The sequence below is a fragment of the Nasonia vitripennis genome, chromosome 4 (genome assembly GCF_009193385.2).
Source record: "Nasonia vitripennis strain AsymCx chromosome 4, Nvit_psr_1.1, whole genome shotgun sequence".
Classification (NCBI taxonomy): domain Eukaryota; kingdom Metazoa; phylum Arthropoda; class Insecta; order Hymenoptera; family Pteromalidae; genus Nasonia; species Nasonia vitripennis.
In genome coordinates, this window is record NC_045760.1 from 27,639,377 (window position 1) to 27,655,528 (window position 16,152).

At 44.1% G+C, this 16,152-nt stretch overlaps 1 protein-coding gene across 13 annotated transcripts in view; it reads left to right on the forward strand.

Annotated features, from left to right (window-relative positions):
- Positions 1 to 72: 72 nt before the first annotated feature.
- LOC100122275 (protein tyrosine phosphatase type IVA 1) overlaps positions 73 to 16,152 on the forward strand; it is a 24,549-nt gene continuing 8,469 nt past the window's right edge. For 4 of the 13 annotated variants that reach the window (XM_016988407.2, XM_032598910.1, XM_032598908.1 and 1 more), the window contains exon 1: positions 73 to 458. The gene's annotated coding sequence lies outside the window, so the exon portion shown is untranslated. Of the gene's footprint in view, positions 459 to 11,667; positions 12,041 to 13,542; positions 13,821 to 16,152 lie in introns of those variants that run through there. The other 9 variants (XM_032598909.1, XM_032598918.1, XM_032598914.1 and 6 more) reach the window with 4 other exon arrangements.

A 16,152-nucleotide genomic window follows, 5' to 3' on the forward strand; every position in this document is an offset into this window, starting at 1 on the left:
AGTAGCGCCTCGCGCGTCGCCTGTCCGAGTCAGGCACACTATACGGTCATCCGCAACTCGACATAAAGGGGCTCTCGGCTCTCCCTCAGTTGGCCCAGCAGACTCACCGAGGACGCGCGTACGTCCGTCCGTAAGGCAGTATATATCTCAATCCTCTCCTCGCCGAGCATCGCATATCTGCATATATATACGCAAATACACACACACACACAATAGTCCAGTGCAGTCGTGCTCGCGAGTGCCTTTTGCCGATATTACATTACAAAGCATCGATCCTCTCTGTGTGGCCGCGCGACTCTCATCAGTTCCGACTGGCTGTTCTCTCGGAAAGAGGAAACAGGCCCTGCTGCGAAGCATCAGAGAGAAGCAGAAGAGCGAGTGTGGCCAGAAGCACATTCTCTCCCTCAGAGCCGAACGCCCCGACGTCTCTTCCATATTCAATGTGTATGGCGAGTCAGGTAGGTCGAAATTTTTTGTTTTCCTCTGTTCGCTTGTGTATATATATATAGTGAGTGTACTTGGCGAGTTAGAGAGAGAGAGAGAGAGAGAGAGAGAAAGAGGCCATCAGCTCTCCGCGTGCCATGCTAGAAAGTCGATCGCGCGCTCTCTGCACGCCAAGCGCGCTACTCCCCTCTCGACAGATTTGCCCCCGTTGTCCCGCACGCACGACTCTTCGACTTCGTTCCTTCTCCGACTGTACTTCTATATACGCTAATAACGTCGCTTCTTTCTCGCTTTTAGCGATGATGAGAGTATGGATATATCGGGGACTGCGCGCGGATATGTCGCTCAAAAGTCCAGACGAGGCCGCCTTATTTGGGTTATTGCCCCCTATAGGCGTGTGCCAACGCGGCTCTCTCTCTCTCTCTCTCTCTCCTTCTTTCTCCCTGGCGGAGAACGTCCTCTTCGTACATGTATATACTCTTATAGTAACTCTGGAGAGCACACTATATACATATACATAAGCACGGCTCGGCAACTCCCAATTTTTTTCTCTAATCGACGAGCAGCTCAGCTTGTTGCTCATCCCGATGAAACGAACGTTTACTCTCTTTGTTCATACAAGCGAATCTCCTGCACAAGAGACTCGCTCCTAACCTCAAAAATAAACACTGTTTTGTGTACACCCACACGCCTCTCTTTTTTCTGTGAATTTCCCGTCGTTTGCAATCCCCAGCCACGAGTAACCGCGCGTTGTACACTTTTTCCGTCGCGTGCGCCTATTGCGCGATTCTGCGAAATTTTTATACTCGGAATCGGAGAGCATGGCTGTACACAGTGTCAAAAACATACTGCTATAGTTTCATCCTTGTTCCTGTATACGACAAAAGATATAGCGCAAATATAGGCGTATAATATAACGATTAATTTCCGCTTGCAGTACATGCCGCGCGCAATGACACATCAGCTGATTTTTAACTGCCATTTATCAGACTTATAATGACATGTAGCCAACGAAAAAGCAGGTTTTTTCACTTGATATTTTTATCGTTTTCTCTTCATTTTTCAACGATGATGTCACGTGTCTTGACGTTTCCATTGATAAGCCTTTCCAACTTAACAATTATTTTCCATGCGTAATGTCAATGAATTACGCGAGATACGCGATCCAGGGAATTTTTTTAAAAAGAAAATCGTTAGAATACACTGCACTGGATGATTTGCGGAAAAAAATTATGGAAAAATTAGACCGAGGTTAGCGCGCGCGAGTTTCATTTTGTTAAGGATTCGCTATACTTTCCATAATCGTTCACCGCGTTTCTGCGCTACACACTATTATCTTATTCTTGTCAGCCATTATATTCTCTTTTTTAAACGACTGTATGCCCCTCGCATTCGCATCGCATTCGCTGTATTTTATCGACGTTTTCAAAGTTCGAGTGGCGATAAGGTGTGCTCGAATGGGTTGTAATTAAAAATTCTATAAATAGATATTGCGATTATCTTGGAAAAAAAGTTTCGATATGGAAAGCCTAGTTATTCGTTACAGGATTCTACCTTTATTCCGCATTCAAGGCTTGCGTTTTAAAACATTGCTATACTTATCTACGTGTAATTATAACTTACAAAGCTGTAGTATAACAGCTTCGCGCTCTTACTCGATCTTTTCGTAAACATTTGCGGTTATTAAACGAAGCTGCGACGATAAGAAAAAATGTTTTCGCAATAAACAACTTATCTCTCGCGCAATACAAAATTTAACGAACAGGAACTAATGAAAACACGACACAACGTAACTTTGACGCAACGTCTCCATAACGTATTCGAAACAAACGCAGTATCGCGCATCGTTTCTTTATAGAAAAAAGAACATGCTGAAACAAAGCCCTTGTTCGCGAAGATATATAAGCGTCACGCATATATATATAGCCTCACACGCAGATCGCCGTGCAGAGCTTGTCACGCCACCAGGGTCTTTCAGACGACGGCTTCGCGTAATTATACTACGGCTTTGAGCTTTTTTTCCCCTCATACTACGTACGCGGCTCTTTCCTTTTAGGCAGTTAAACGGGTCATACGCGAAAAATACGCTTCGGGCACAACTGGCTAATTTTTTTTCCAGAAATCGATAACCTGCGCTTTAATCCAATTGTTTCCAACGCATCGCTCGACCGAGACCACCTCTGGAATGTCAATTGCCAATCGTGCATCGAGTCCTTTGCATATACAAGAGAGAGAGAGAGAGAGAGAGAGAGAGAGAGAGAGAGAGAGAGAGAGAGAGAGAGAGAGAGAGAGAGAAAAAGGAAAATGAGAGGAAAACAATGGCTCACATAAGCCAACAATCGATCCTATAGCCGCGATCGATCGGCCATCTGCCCGATTGTTTCCTCATCTGTTTTCCAAGCGTCATGCTCCTTCTCCCCTTTATATGCTCTTCCTTTGTCCCTGCGTGAGCGTCTTTTCAACATTGTTCTCTCTATGTGCGCCGTCTCTCTCTTTCTTATCGCCGAAACTTTGGCGCTTGACTTTTTTAATTTACCGCGCGTAATTTCAAGTGTTTGTACAAGATTAACACACTCGGTCAACAAAGAAAGTCGTTAAAGCAACCAATTTTCATAAAAGGCTGTGTACATACTCTTTGATGCTCGTATAACACAGAAGGACGGATTTATATAGGATAGAAAAAAAATGTAGCAGATGTGAAAAAAAAAATAAAAAAGTCCCAATGCGACAACTGCGCGATTCAGCACATAAATCACACATCGACGTCACAGTGGCTTGGTTCCGATATCATACACATCTATATAGTCGGATATCGCGATGCTCGCGAGTTGCGTACCATTTCCTGTCATGTAAATTTCATTGCGTTACGTAAGCTGTCGTCGAGCTTTGTGCACGTATACCCGCAGGAAGCTGTGCCTCCGATCGCATCGAATTATTGCACGAACGTTATTTATCTCCGATCCCTACGACGCTACTCGCCCAATACGTCAGGCAATTGCATTTTATAACTGATTTTTCCCTGGTAAAAAATTGACCCTATTTCTGGGCAGAATTTCTGGCCAACGTTTGTTGAAATGAGGTTTATCTGAAATTACTGGGAATACTCTGAAACGAATTTCTGATATTACTTTATTTTAAAAAATTTTGACTAGCAATTCTGCCCAGAAATAGGATCAATTTTCTCGTGCGATTTGGAGTATCGCGTGCTTGACCTTAAATATGAAGAAAGTTTCTCCAAATGAGCAATTCTGGAGAGACACTCTATTGGATTAGTATCTGTAATTACTCTCGACGTAACGTGCGTGTTTGCAGTATCAATTAAATCGTTCGGCTTCTATGAGTAATCCAAATACAATCCAGTTACGCTATTCATACGAGTGAATATTATGTACCGCCTATATACCAGTCTAGTATCTCTTTGAACGTTATAACTAATATTACCTTTCTCTGATTTTGTTCCAGGTACGTAGACCACCTTTTGACCACATCTTAACTAGCGATTATCTCCTGAAGGTATGTAACCTTGTGTGTGTAACATTTTCTACGAAGCCGCGATCGCGTGGGCGTATTTAATCAACGTAAATTTATCGCTAGTATAGAATCTCGTAATTAAAATCAAATTTGCTGCTTCGCAGGAGTTGAATCGATCGTGCATACTCGTATTCGTTATAACAAGTGCCAAGTCTAGATCAAGGGTAACAGCAGCGCAAGGTTCATCCACGTGCGCTGATATACTACAAAGGCCGAGAAGACGCTTATGAAAGTTTAGATCCGGGCTCTCTTTATGGAATATATTGTCGAGTACCGAGTTGCGCTTTATCGCGAGAGCTGATACTTATACCGCGGTGTGATATGATTTACAAGTTTTTGGCACACGTTTATCAGCGACAATGAACGTGACAATTCATTCGTTACTCCTGTGTTTGCTTTCTTTTATTGTGGGGGGATGAACGAAGTTTTGATTGATTTATCACGTTTGACAATCGTCTTGGCAATCCTTTTATGGTATTTATCAGCTTCTGATGGTAAGAGGTAGCAGTTTATCGTCTAGAAAAGAATTAAAATAAAGGATTCCTCTTTATTCTCCTCTTTAAAAAAGTGATAGTGGAAAATTGAAAATGGATTGGTTAATACTGATGAATCGAGAAGAATGATTGGTTAATGGCGGTGCTGTAGCTGAAATCTAAAAACTCACCATAAGTATGGTTGCTTTAATGGCGCTAAATTAGAAAATACTAACCTTAAAATGAAGCGCGCTTAAATGCACCTATATTTGACACAAAAGTTGCAAAAAGAAAGAGTTGATCATGAAGAAGAAAAAGCCTCGTGTGAGGGAAGAAATTGTCCGAACAAGGCCTTAGTTCGTTGCACCTAAAGAAATCCGAGACCGTCGCGTCTGGTAAAGCGATACTTACGCGTGTTGGCTTGATTGCGAACTGCATGCGGTGTATAATATAGAAAAAGTTAGTACCGTATACGTTATAACGAAAGCTCGAGCGCGAGGCCACCCGAACGCACTGTGTGACAACATTGTGTCGGTGCGTAGCGCGCGAGACTCGGGCTATCGCGCAAGTCTATCCACGTGCCGTCTTATCTCTGGAACAACCGTTTGTGTGTGCGTAACGACTGACGATAGAGCGAAGGAGTAGGGGAGAGACCACCTTGGTCTGCTTGGGGTCGTCTCGGCGACACTGACACCGTCTGATAGCTAAACACGTGCGAGATATGCTCGCACAGTTTTCTTGGATCTTTTTTAGCTTCGATTCTTCTACTTACTTGTGGTGTTTCTGAAAGTCGAAATTAATCTGTGAATGATCGATCGTTTGTACTTGTCGATGATCAGTGTTCGTCGGATCGATAGGGAGCTATCGTCTTTTATCACCAGTGTAACGAGGTAAATCAGAATTGGAATCAATTAAGATGCTATCTTGATAAGATCTGAATTGGGATTCGTTTGGAGGAGTTCATGTACGAAGGCGTGTGTCGCTTTTCATGCATCGCCAGAGTCTGGAACCAAAGCAAGGCAATTAGCAAGGCAGTGACGAGTGGTCGAGGCCGTTGTTTCTTTCAATGTTACTTCGGTGTACAAAGCTTTCGAGACACTATAATATGCGATATTCAATGTTTGTGTGGTCAGAAAAACTATTATGCTTCTAGCGCTTTATGTGGCTGTATTTTAAATGATAAATCTGGTGCTGCTTGATCTAATTAGCTGATTTTGTTCCACTAAGCTTAAACGAGATTTTACATTGAATCTTGCCCAAGGTCAGTGCCTTTACCTACCTAAAATCCATCCTAAACGTTCCAGAAAGTAACGCGACTCTACGTTCTCAGCTCGGATTCTCGCAAGGGACGAGTCTCCCCTCTGCGGCATTATCAGCAACAGTCGAGAATCAGATGCGAAAAAGCGGAGGTAAAAAATTGGCATCGGGAAGAGTGTATGTATATAGGATCCGAAAGAAAGTAAAACTAAGGTCGTCGACACGGCGTCGAGGCAAACCTGCTACAGCCTGGGTCTAGACACCATAGACGGCATTTTTTCGCCGGACTCACGGCTGGTCGATGCCCGCACACGTTCCCCTCCACCACTCGCTCTTCTTTTCACTTGCTTCTTTTGAACAATTTCGATATACCTTCTTTCCTCCTCACTCTCTTACACAGGCCAAACCAGTTTCTCCTATCACTGAACGAGTTTCGCTGCAGCCCTTTTATCCCTTGCCTCCTTCTCCTCTCCCCTCAAGTTCTCTTCCTGCCTCCTATCTTTTTTTTATACTTCGAGAACTAGTCTTTGTTCGGCACCGAATCGGAGTTTCTTGACCGCGACAGGGCTGTTCTCTGAGTTTCTCCCTATTGCGTTTAGTTGCGACTGTTTTTTCAACGTCTAGCTCGACTCATTATTATACAAAACATGCATAGCTAGTTCTTACGTACCGAGTGGCAAGTTGAATATTTTTATCCTTTAATACTTTGCATGAATCCGCTCTTTGTGGTGTACACGATATGCTTCATGCTGCATCGTACGGTACATAAAGCTTCCCATCGGCGTACAATGGCTGAAGAACATTTTGCAATGAAAAATACAATTTATGAAATGCAAATTTCCAGCTTCGCATTTACATGATTGCGATTGCTTTTCCATCAAAAACTCGTATGCATAATGTTAGCCTTGCGCATTATGGTACAGCGCGATATTTTCACATTCAAAGAGGTATGTCTGAATGACGAATCGAAATTTCGAATGACGCTGTGCTGAAAACAGCTTGAACCAGTTCACGTTCGAGTCAGCCGAATCGAAATGGCAATCTCGGGCAGGTTAGCCATAATCGATGTCACTCACTCGAATCTAACGCGCCAGCGTTTGCTCTGTTGCTGTGCGCGTCTGGACATTTGGGTCAGTGCAACTCGTGCTCTTGACTGTAGGGATATCAATACTTCACTGCTTTCCCTTTTTTTCTCGAACTGTATGACAAAAATAAAGCACTCTGGAGTTCTATGAAATTATCAACTCCACTTTTATTTACATTCATATTATATTAATAATTCTATTTTTACAATCACATGGCAACTTTTTCTTCTGATAATTTATTCACTCTGTTCGAAAAGTTTGTTCGCTATTTACTAAAACAAACCACCAACATTTGTTCACCCAACATTGTCTATGTAATTTCTCCTTACACTTGATCACAATCTAAAAACGTTTACTGACGGTATACAAAGCGACTACTCGAGCTACATACCCCTTTTTTCTTTAGTGCCTTTTTGAGTTCAAGTTCGGTCATCGAGAATACACGTCGAGTAAACGGAGGTGTGAGGGATCCTATTATAGTGAAAATAGGGCTTTTCAACCGTATTCTTCTCTACGACCTCTTATCAGAGTCGTGCCCTAGCCCACTGACCCAGATGAACACTATCGATCTTTGGAGCCGGCTCTGCTCTCGCAGACTTCACGTTTAGCATATAGACGCTATATATATACTGCGCTGTCGCACCTTTTGTTTTCCGACACTGTACAAGAATCGTCGATAAAAAATTCTTCTTCGATATAAGAAACGGTAGGAAGTAGTTTTTTTTATAGTGTTAGTTATCGTAATGGAAGCGTGACAAAGGTGTAAAAATTGTTATACATCGGAGAGAAAATCGTTCTAGTAGTTTAAATTTTACCGAGTTTATATTTTTTAATAACACTTTTTTCCACGTTTTATCAAACACTATTCGTTGAAATCGTTGCTCGCTCCAGGCGGTATTTGCAGCTCTTTGTGGCGCACACCAAAGAAACAATTGCGCGCGAAATTTCTCCGTTATATTGGGAAGCTTGAAAAGCATTTTGGTTTACAAAAGGTTGCGTGCCTTCTGCATAGAATACATTTTACACCGTGTAAACAACGAAATATAAGAGTTTAAAATTCAAGAAGAGCAGTGAAAATCGCTCTACTTTAAAGAGCATACTTTCATTATTATGGGATAGTATAAAGTTACTCTCAAGTTTACACTAAAACGCGGAAACGAATTCAAGTTGAACCCTATTTGGTTCAGTGTCAGAAAGGTTTTGCACTGCTAGCTGGAAACTAGTTCTGAACGTTTGCTTTAACGATCAGCTTTATTGCGCGAACTTTTTAAAGCGTGTTCTTCACAATAATACAAGAAACCCGAACGATTTACAGTTTGCGAGAAATGAGAAGACGTGAACATTGATTCGAAAAGCCATACGAAGTGTCCCAGTTTCGCAGCTTTCTTTTTTCTTCGTTATTACCTTATTTACGATACAAAATATCGCTACATCTCTTAGAAATCCGTATACTTAAATCCCGCAGGCTTCACGCAGTCGAACAAGGGCAGAGATGGCGCTCCAGTTGCGTTTCGCGATATTTCCAAGGAAAAAAGGTCAGCGCACCCCGAAGCCCGAGTGGGTGGATACGCTCCTGCGTTGCTATACGACCCACGGGCGCGGATGACGTCACGCGCGCGCTCTGACATCACGTACGTTAAATCGACGTTCGCGGTACATTCTACATACGTATGTATACACATGCAGATTCGTCGTTATCGACGTCCGCTGACGTCATCCGCCGACGCGCGTTGCACTCTTCGACTTGCATCGTGCGCGCGCGAAATCTCGAGAGAATTGCTCTCTCGGGTGTGCAGGAACTTACTTTGTACTCCCCCGCTCTGTGTGCTATAAGCTGCGACGAAGATCCAGAGCTGCATATGCATATGCGTGCAACAGGTCCGGGGGCCTATCGGAAGCCTCTGTGGATTTACCCTACAAACACTCTTGGCACCTGCTGTATCGCCCTACAGCGATATAGAGAAATTTCGATATCTCGTGAAACACGTATTTGATGATACGATGCGTATTAGTGGATAGAGAGTGGTGTAACCTACTGACCTATTTATCCAAAACTGCTGTTGAACGTATCGGCTTCTATTGGAGATTCATCACAAATGGATTCGTTGCATGTACCTAGGTTATACCTAAAGCCGGATTCGATCCATCAAAAGAATTCGACGACATGTAAAGCACACAATAGGCTGTACGTAGGCTCGTATAAAGATAAAAGTGCATATTGATTGGACAGAAAGAGAGAGGAAAAGTAATTGACTGACTAGAGCAGGAAGCTTGTGCAATTCCTCGCAACGACGTGCAATCATATCAGGTTTGGCCTTTCGAGCTGCTGCGACCAGAATTCAATGCCGTTAGGTCGCGCCTCGTGCAGCAGACACGCGCGCATCGATCCATACGGGTGGAACACGATTTCTCGGTACAGGATTCGAATTAACTCTAAACTATTATTAAATCCTTTAATTGCTTTTTTCATACAGCAGCATCACGACACTCAGCGAGGACTGTCGCATAAAGCAATTCTGCCGTTTTCATAAAAAGCACTTAGAGACACGTAACTTTAGAAATCAAGACGATCCAAGGGTGGATATTTCTGTCTTGCATCGACGTGAAGAGATGCATGTTGAAATCGGAAATTAATTTTTAGGTCGGTATCACGTGCGGCACATAAGATAGATATAATAGAAAAGTTTACATTTCCGTACACATTAGACGATGCTACTTCTTACTTTCAAAAGAACCGATCAATGGGTTATTTTCAGAAGGCTACTTAACCGATTCTCGCGTTTTTTCATAGCTCGCAGTCAGTCGAAATCTCGTTTACTTTACACCAGCCATGCAAATCCGTGGCTCGAAAATAGTTTGATTATTTATTTACGGCATCTGGCAAGTCGGCAAAATTTGTTCTCCTCCCAAGAGGTTGCTTTATCTTCGAACTTCGTCTTGAATCTCGATCAGTGTATCGATTCTTCCGTATATTCATACCTCTTAACTCTCAAGGACACGTTGAGCAAAAAAAAAACCGACTGCAACTACGAAAATTAGCTCGAACGTAAAAGTGGTAATTGCCTGAAAATTCGCGAGAGCAACGTCGAGTGCTGAAACGAGGTTTGTTATTTCCTCTTGGTTGATAAATTCACTCGATCGCTTTTACGTCGCTAATAAAAGACCAGCTTGATGGATTGCCAAGTTTCTAAAATTTGATAATGCTCTCGCGCACGTGTCGCTCTAAACTCCCTCGCAAAACATATACGCTCTGTGTTATCCTTCATAAATCCAATTAAATTTATCAAATACGATCAGGATGAAAAACCAGTTGGAAAGTTCGATAACGAAGGTATAGCATACGGAGCTTCATCATCAAGTGGAAAATTAAAAATATACACAGCTCTGGAGAGACGCTCGTGCGCTTCCGATCCTCATCCATCTCTCGTGTACCGACATACTGGCGAACCTTGACCCTCGACCTTGCAGCCGCGACTCTGCTGGTCGTGTGGCGATTTTCCCTCTCGAGTGCAAACAAGCGGTAAAATTGCTGGCCACGTGTCGTCGTGTCCTGTGCATTATCAGGATGCTTTTAATACTCGCGTTCGATTATGCTTTTTGTACAGATACACACAAGGCTCTTTACTCATTGGTAAATCCGTACACTTTCATCGGTACCATAATAACATCTTTTACGCACGAAATAAATGTGTGTCAGTTCAAGCGTAAAGGAGTCCTATAGAAGTTGCATAAACTAGGCTATACAAGCCCCCCGTGCGTCTGTGTTCAAAGAGATAAGGCGGATCGATACAGTCTGCGCGAGCGGCGTCTTATCAAAGAAAGCCGCCCGAGTGTGAGTGTGTGTGCATAGGTGTAGACCAGTGTGCGGAGTCTCTTTCTTCTTCTTCTTCTTCTTCTTCACGCGTGCAAAGTTCAAGAGCACTGGTGAACGGGCTGGACCTTATACGTACTCGTGTCGAGCGAATGAATGGATGCACGACTTTCCATTGACTCGATTTTATTGTATACGTAAAGTTATTCGCTTTCGTCGGTGTACATTTAACGAAGAGGAAGTTTCGACGTTGATATATAGGTATCGGTTAAAGCAACCGCTACAGCAGCAGCAGCGCGTTTCAAGTTTCCTTTGACGCACGTCACGCGTACACCTCGCTTATTGTTATTATTGTTGTCGTCGCTACGACTTTGTATATCGAAACAGGGGGCGTCGATTCGACTGCACTGTTCTTTTCGGTCAATTTAACAGCGGATTGATCCTCCTAATTGGCTTTGCTCATTAATACCGCCGAAACAGTAGCAGCCGATTTCGCGATGAGCACTTTGAAGTGATGTATATAGTCAGAATTCAGTGGAAAAATCGTAAACAGCCAGGATTTTCCGCCGAAAATAAACGCCCGACGATATGAACTTTCCCTTTTTTTCTCGATTCGCCGAGTTCGCGATAAGAAGCTACGTGTAATATAAAGCGTAAGTAATTTGTTCACGAGATCGTTTTTTTTTTTCACGCAAAGCTTCACACACACACGCACAACGAAGTTTCCTTCTGTAACCAAGGTCGCGAGCCGAGCGTTTATACATCGGTTCGTCGCGATATCCTCAAGGTGATCCTCGCCCGCGAATAGCAAAAATTCCGGAGAGCGCATAGGTATTTCCGAATGAGATCTCTCTCTCTTTCTCTCTCGTGTGAAGCTTCGCGAAGAGGCTATAGTGTGTGTAAAAAAAGAAGCGAAATAAAAAGAGCTGCTGTTGCGGAGGGAGTGCGTGTGTGCGAGGGGCATGACGTCACGGGCAGAGAGAGAGAGAGAGAGAGAGAGAGAGAGAGAGAGAGAGAGAGAGAGAGAGAGAGAGAGAGCGAGAGCGAGAGCGATTTGGCATAGGAGTAGGGGAAAAACGCCGCCGCTACCGAGAGAGGAACGTCGTGTCGTCGTCTCGTCGCCGCGAGCAGTTGAGCTGCAGCCGTGTAATATAACGTCTCTCTTTTCTTTCGAGGAAGAGATAGAGCGAGAGCTATTTTCATTCTCCGCCACACACGCACTGCTGGCCCAGATTCGCGCGACCGTCAAGTCGGCCCTTTAACGCCGCCCTGTGTGTCTCTCTTCTGGATAATAGTGTCTCTGTGTGTTTGTATAAGAGAAAGACGCTTTGTGCTCTCGGCAGATACCATGTGACTCTGAGTGCGTGATGTTCCATCGGTGAGAGCTTGCACGTTGCTGCTGCGGCGCTGTGTGTGCTTCTGCCTCAAATGACATTCTGGTAATTATTCCTCGTTCTTCTCTGCTCAGCGTGAACCAATTTGCTCTCGTTACGCAAGAAGCTCTTCTTTTTTACTCGAAAATCCCGAGCCAATAGAGCCGAGAGCTGAGAGAGGTTCCTTCCCCTCTCCACATCACGAGAGCGTCGCGCATACGGTTTTGAATTGTTATTCAAGGTCGGGGAACTCGTTAGCGCCGTCGTGTGTGAGCCGCTATCGCCGGATTACGCCTCGTTCGAAACTTCTCGTTATCGTCTCTCCTTCTCCTCGTGTGTGTGTAATTCTTGTATGCGTTCGTTATCAAGATTTTTTTTCCGCTTCGATGAGAAAGAGAGAGACTTTCGCCGCGCAGCGCGCTGCTTATTTTTATCTCGCCGAGCGAGCGCGAAACGCTAATTTTAGAGTTCGCTTGTTGTATCCAGATGTGTGTTACATACAGCGATGGATGCTTCGAATTTTTTTTTCCGCTTCGAAGAGAGGAGAGAATTGATCCGTTGAAGAATTTCTCGGTTGTATTGTAGTTCGAAGTAACGCACCTGGCTGAAGTTCTATCCTTCCCCTATTTTTTCGCTCGAAAGAGGTTCTACCGAGGGGCTCTACAGTCGAATGGAACATATATCTTGGTCGTGTATAGGTTAGAGACTATAGTCAGATCTGGATGCGAGAAAAGCTAACGATATATTTTTATACCTCGTTGTTTTTACCACACGTTAGCACTTCTTTGCATTAGTTCGTGTATTAATACAGCCAGGATCGATCGACCTTGACGACATCACCGTGTGATAAAATTGTTGCTCGGAGATAGCTTTATTTAGTGGAAATATTATAAACAGCCAGGATGTTCCGACGAAAAGAACCGCCGGACTTTCCCTTTCTCGATTCGTGTCTCGGCGGGTCGATGACATATAAATATGTATAAAACCGCCGGCAGGGTCTCTATTTTAAGAATCGAGATTACACGACCGATACGCTAGTCCGTACACTGCGAAAATCAATAATTCAATAATAAAAACCTCTTCACCGCTTCCTTCTGCGCTTTACGTTTAAATTTATATTTATCCGTTTCGAGACAGCTAGTAAACAACTTGGCTTTCGTTAAGGGGGGAAAATATCTTCGGTTTTATTTTCGGACGCGAAAGCTCGCGCGCGCGGGAAATTCAAAATCCGTATAACGACTCGTTCATTGAGCTTTTGATGATGTACGCCGATGTTTGCGCTTGGCTCATACGTGTGTTATAAATTTTACTATATATTACACGAGCTCTCGCGCGTTATCTCGAAAAATCCCCCGCGAGCACACAATGAATGAATCATCGTTCACGCACAACACTAGCGTATAAAACACTCATCTCCCCGTCGTAAATTTCTCGAGTTTTCGACAAGCCCAATAAACTGCAAGCTCTGCTATCGAGATAAGTCGAGAGAGAGAGAAATCTTTCCTCATCATCAGAGAAAGAGCAGCTGTCTCTCTCAGCGGACAGCTGTTCGTTTGATGTATCAATCGGCTCTCTGCCAAAGTAGTCTGCGCAGTTTCCGCGCTCGGAATTACCGGCTGGCGCTCATTATTCTTTTTGACCTTGTTGTACGACTATACACAGTACTAAGGCAAGCGCGCGTGTCGCCTCGCGAATGTTTGCGGTATTCGAGAGCGCGCGAGCTTTTTTCTTCATATTAACAGTTCGACAGAGAGATTTAGATTTAGATTTAATAATTTTTTATTTTTGTACATTATGTTGTACATATAAATACTTATAGTGATGTGTGACTAGGTTAACACAAAAGGTAATAGTTGTGTAAGTGTGTGTGTGTGTGAGAAAGTGAATGATGAAATGTGGTGAGATGAGGTGAAAGTGTGTGTATGAGATGATAAGTTTACATCATGTTTAAGTGTTTTCTAATTTAAAGAAGTGTGTTTTCGCCGCCTGTTTGAAATGTGAAATAGATGATATGTTGCGTAGATGAGATGGAAGGCTATTCCAGAGATAGGACGCGCTGATGAAAAATGAGTTCTTCAGCGCCTCCGTCTTGAAGGGCGGGATGTCCAGGGGGGTCACCTCCCCCCTCACAGGCCTGAGCGCGACGTGAAAATCGAAATAGGCTAACAAGTAAGATGGTATTGAAGTAGTAAAAAGTTTTTTGAGGAAGCATGCCATAAAGTATCTCCTACGTCCGGCGGTGGTAAGCCATTGCAACTCACGCCTATAAGGGGAGATGTGCTCGTCCCTTCTTACACCGTAGATGTATCTGATCCCGGTGTTGACAAGTCTCTGTATCTTCAGGTCGAGGTCTTGCGTCAGGTCACAGTAAGCCAGTGCGCAGTAATCTATGATTGGAAACAGGAGTGCCTGCACCAAATGTTGGCGCAATCTGAGATTAGTGCTCTTCCGAAAAAAGTAGAGCCGATACATTAGAGAGTGAGCACGTTTACACATTTGTGTAACGTGCTCTTTCCACGAGAGTTTGGAATCGAGCACCAACCCCAGATTGCGCACAGATGATTCGTAGTCGACCCGGGCTCCCCCTATAGTTATGTAGGTGTTAGCAGTAGATGGAAGAGCGTTGATATAGTAAGGGGAGCCCAGAACGATCGCCTTTGTTTTACCGACATTCAGCTTAAGTCTATTTAGTGCTGCCCAGCCCATTATCCTCTCGGCGTTAGCACTCATCCTGACAGAACAGGAGTCGAGCTCCTCAAGGGGGCATTGACAGTAGATTTGCAGATCATCCGCATAGATTAGATGGGATACATCTGAATCAAGGCAGAAACCTATGTCATTGATGTACAACGCGAACAACAGGGGGCCCAAAACTGACCCCTGTGGGACACCGATGTTTAGTGGTAGGAATGTTGAGAGTTCGCTGTTGTCACCAATGACGGCCTGCACTCTTCCGGAAAGGTAAGATGCAAGCCAGCGGATAACCTGCTTGGAGAAGCCGAAAGAAGATAGCTTTCCGAGTAGCCTGACGTGACACACAGTATCAAACGCCTTGCTAAAATCAAAAAGAAGTAGCAGCGTGACCTTTTTCCTGTCTATTCCAAGCCTGACATCGTCAGTTAGCTTAATCAAGCCAGACTGCGTGCTGTGGCCGGTGCGAAAACCAGTTTGGAAGTTGTCAAGGTAAAGCCTTGTTTCGAGATATTCAGAGATTTGTTTGTGCACCAGCCACTCCAGCGCCTTGGACAGGAAACAGAGAAGAGAGATCGGACGGTAGTCAGTTACAGCTGTTGGAGAATTGACTTTATTTAGAGCTCTTACTAGTGATGATTTCCAGGCAGAGGGAAAGCGTGCCTCGCTCAGAGACAAGTTGAAAATTTGACAGAGTAAGGGGGCGAGTATTGGCAGTGCTTTATGAACTACAACCTGTGGGATGCCGTCACTTCCTCTGGCCTGGGTATTGAAGTGTGATACTGCAGCCGACACGTCCGATTCTGTGATTTCCCTGAAGATGAAGTGTTCAGGGAGGTCCAGACTCTCCAGGGTTCGCAGATACTCCTCAACAGATGGAGCTTGAGGGTCATTAGAGATGGAGCTAAAGTATTCGTTGAGAGTACCCGGAGAGAACTGAGCAGGTGTAGGTGTTTTAGAAGTAGTAATACCGAGATTTCCAAGCTCTCTCCAGATCTCTGCAACGTCGGTCAAGGAGGACAAGCGTGAATAGTAGTAATTCAACCTGGCCTCCTCAATCCGTTTATGGGCGTCGTCCCGTGCGATTCTATAAAAATATAGATCCCACAGTAAACGACTTCTGCGAAAACGTCTGTAGAGCCTGTTCCTTTCAGTTAAAAGGTCACGATGAGCCGCGGTAAACCACGGGTGACGCTTACGTCCAGGTGTCACAGTCTTTAATGGGGCGAGATGATTGATGGCGTTCGAGATGTTAGCGTTAAGGATGGTGATGCATTCGTCTAGTGATGACGTGGCGAAGGATGACCAGTCACATGTACTAAGGAAGTCCCTTAGCTTCTCAGCACAGATTCCTTTATAGTTTCTGTAAGTGTATGTAGTAGGTACGTGGCGTGGAATCTGTACGTCGAGAGTGGCCGTGATCAAGTCATGTCCGTTAATGAAAGGGGTGTCAGTCTTCCAGTATGATAGCAGGCGATCCTGCTCAT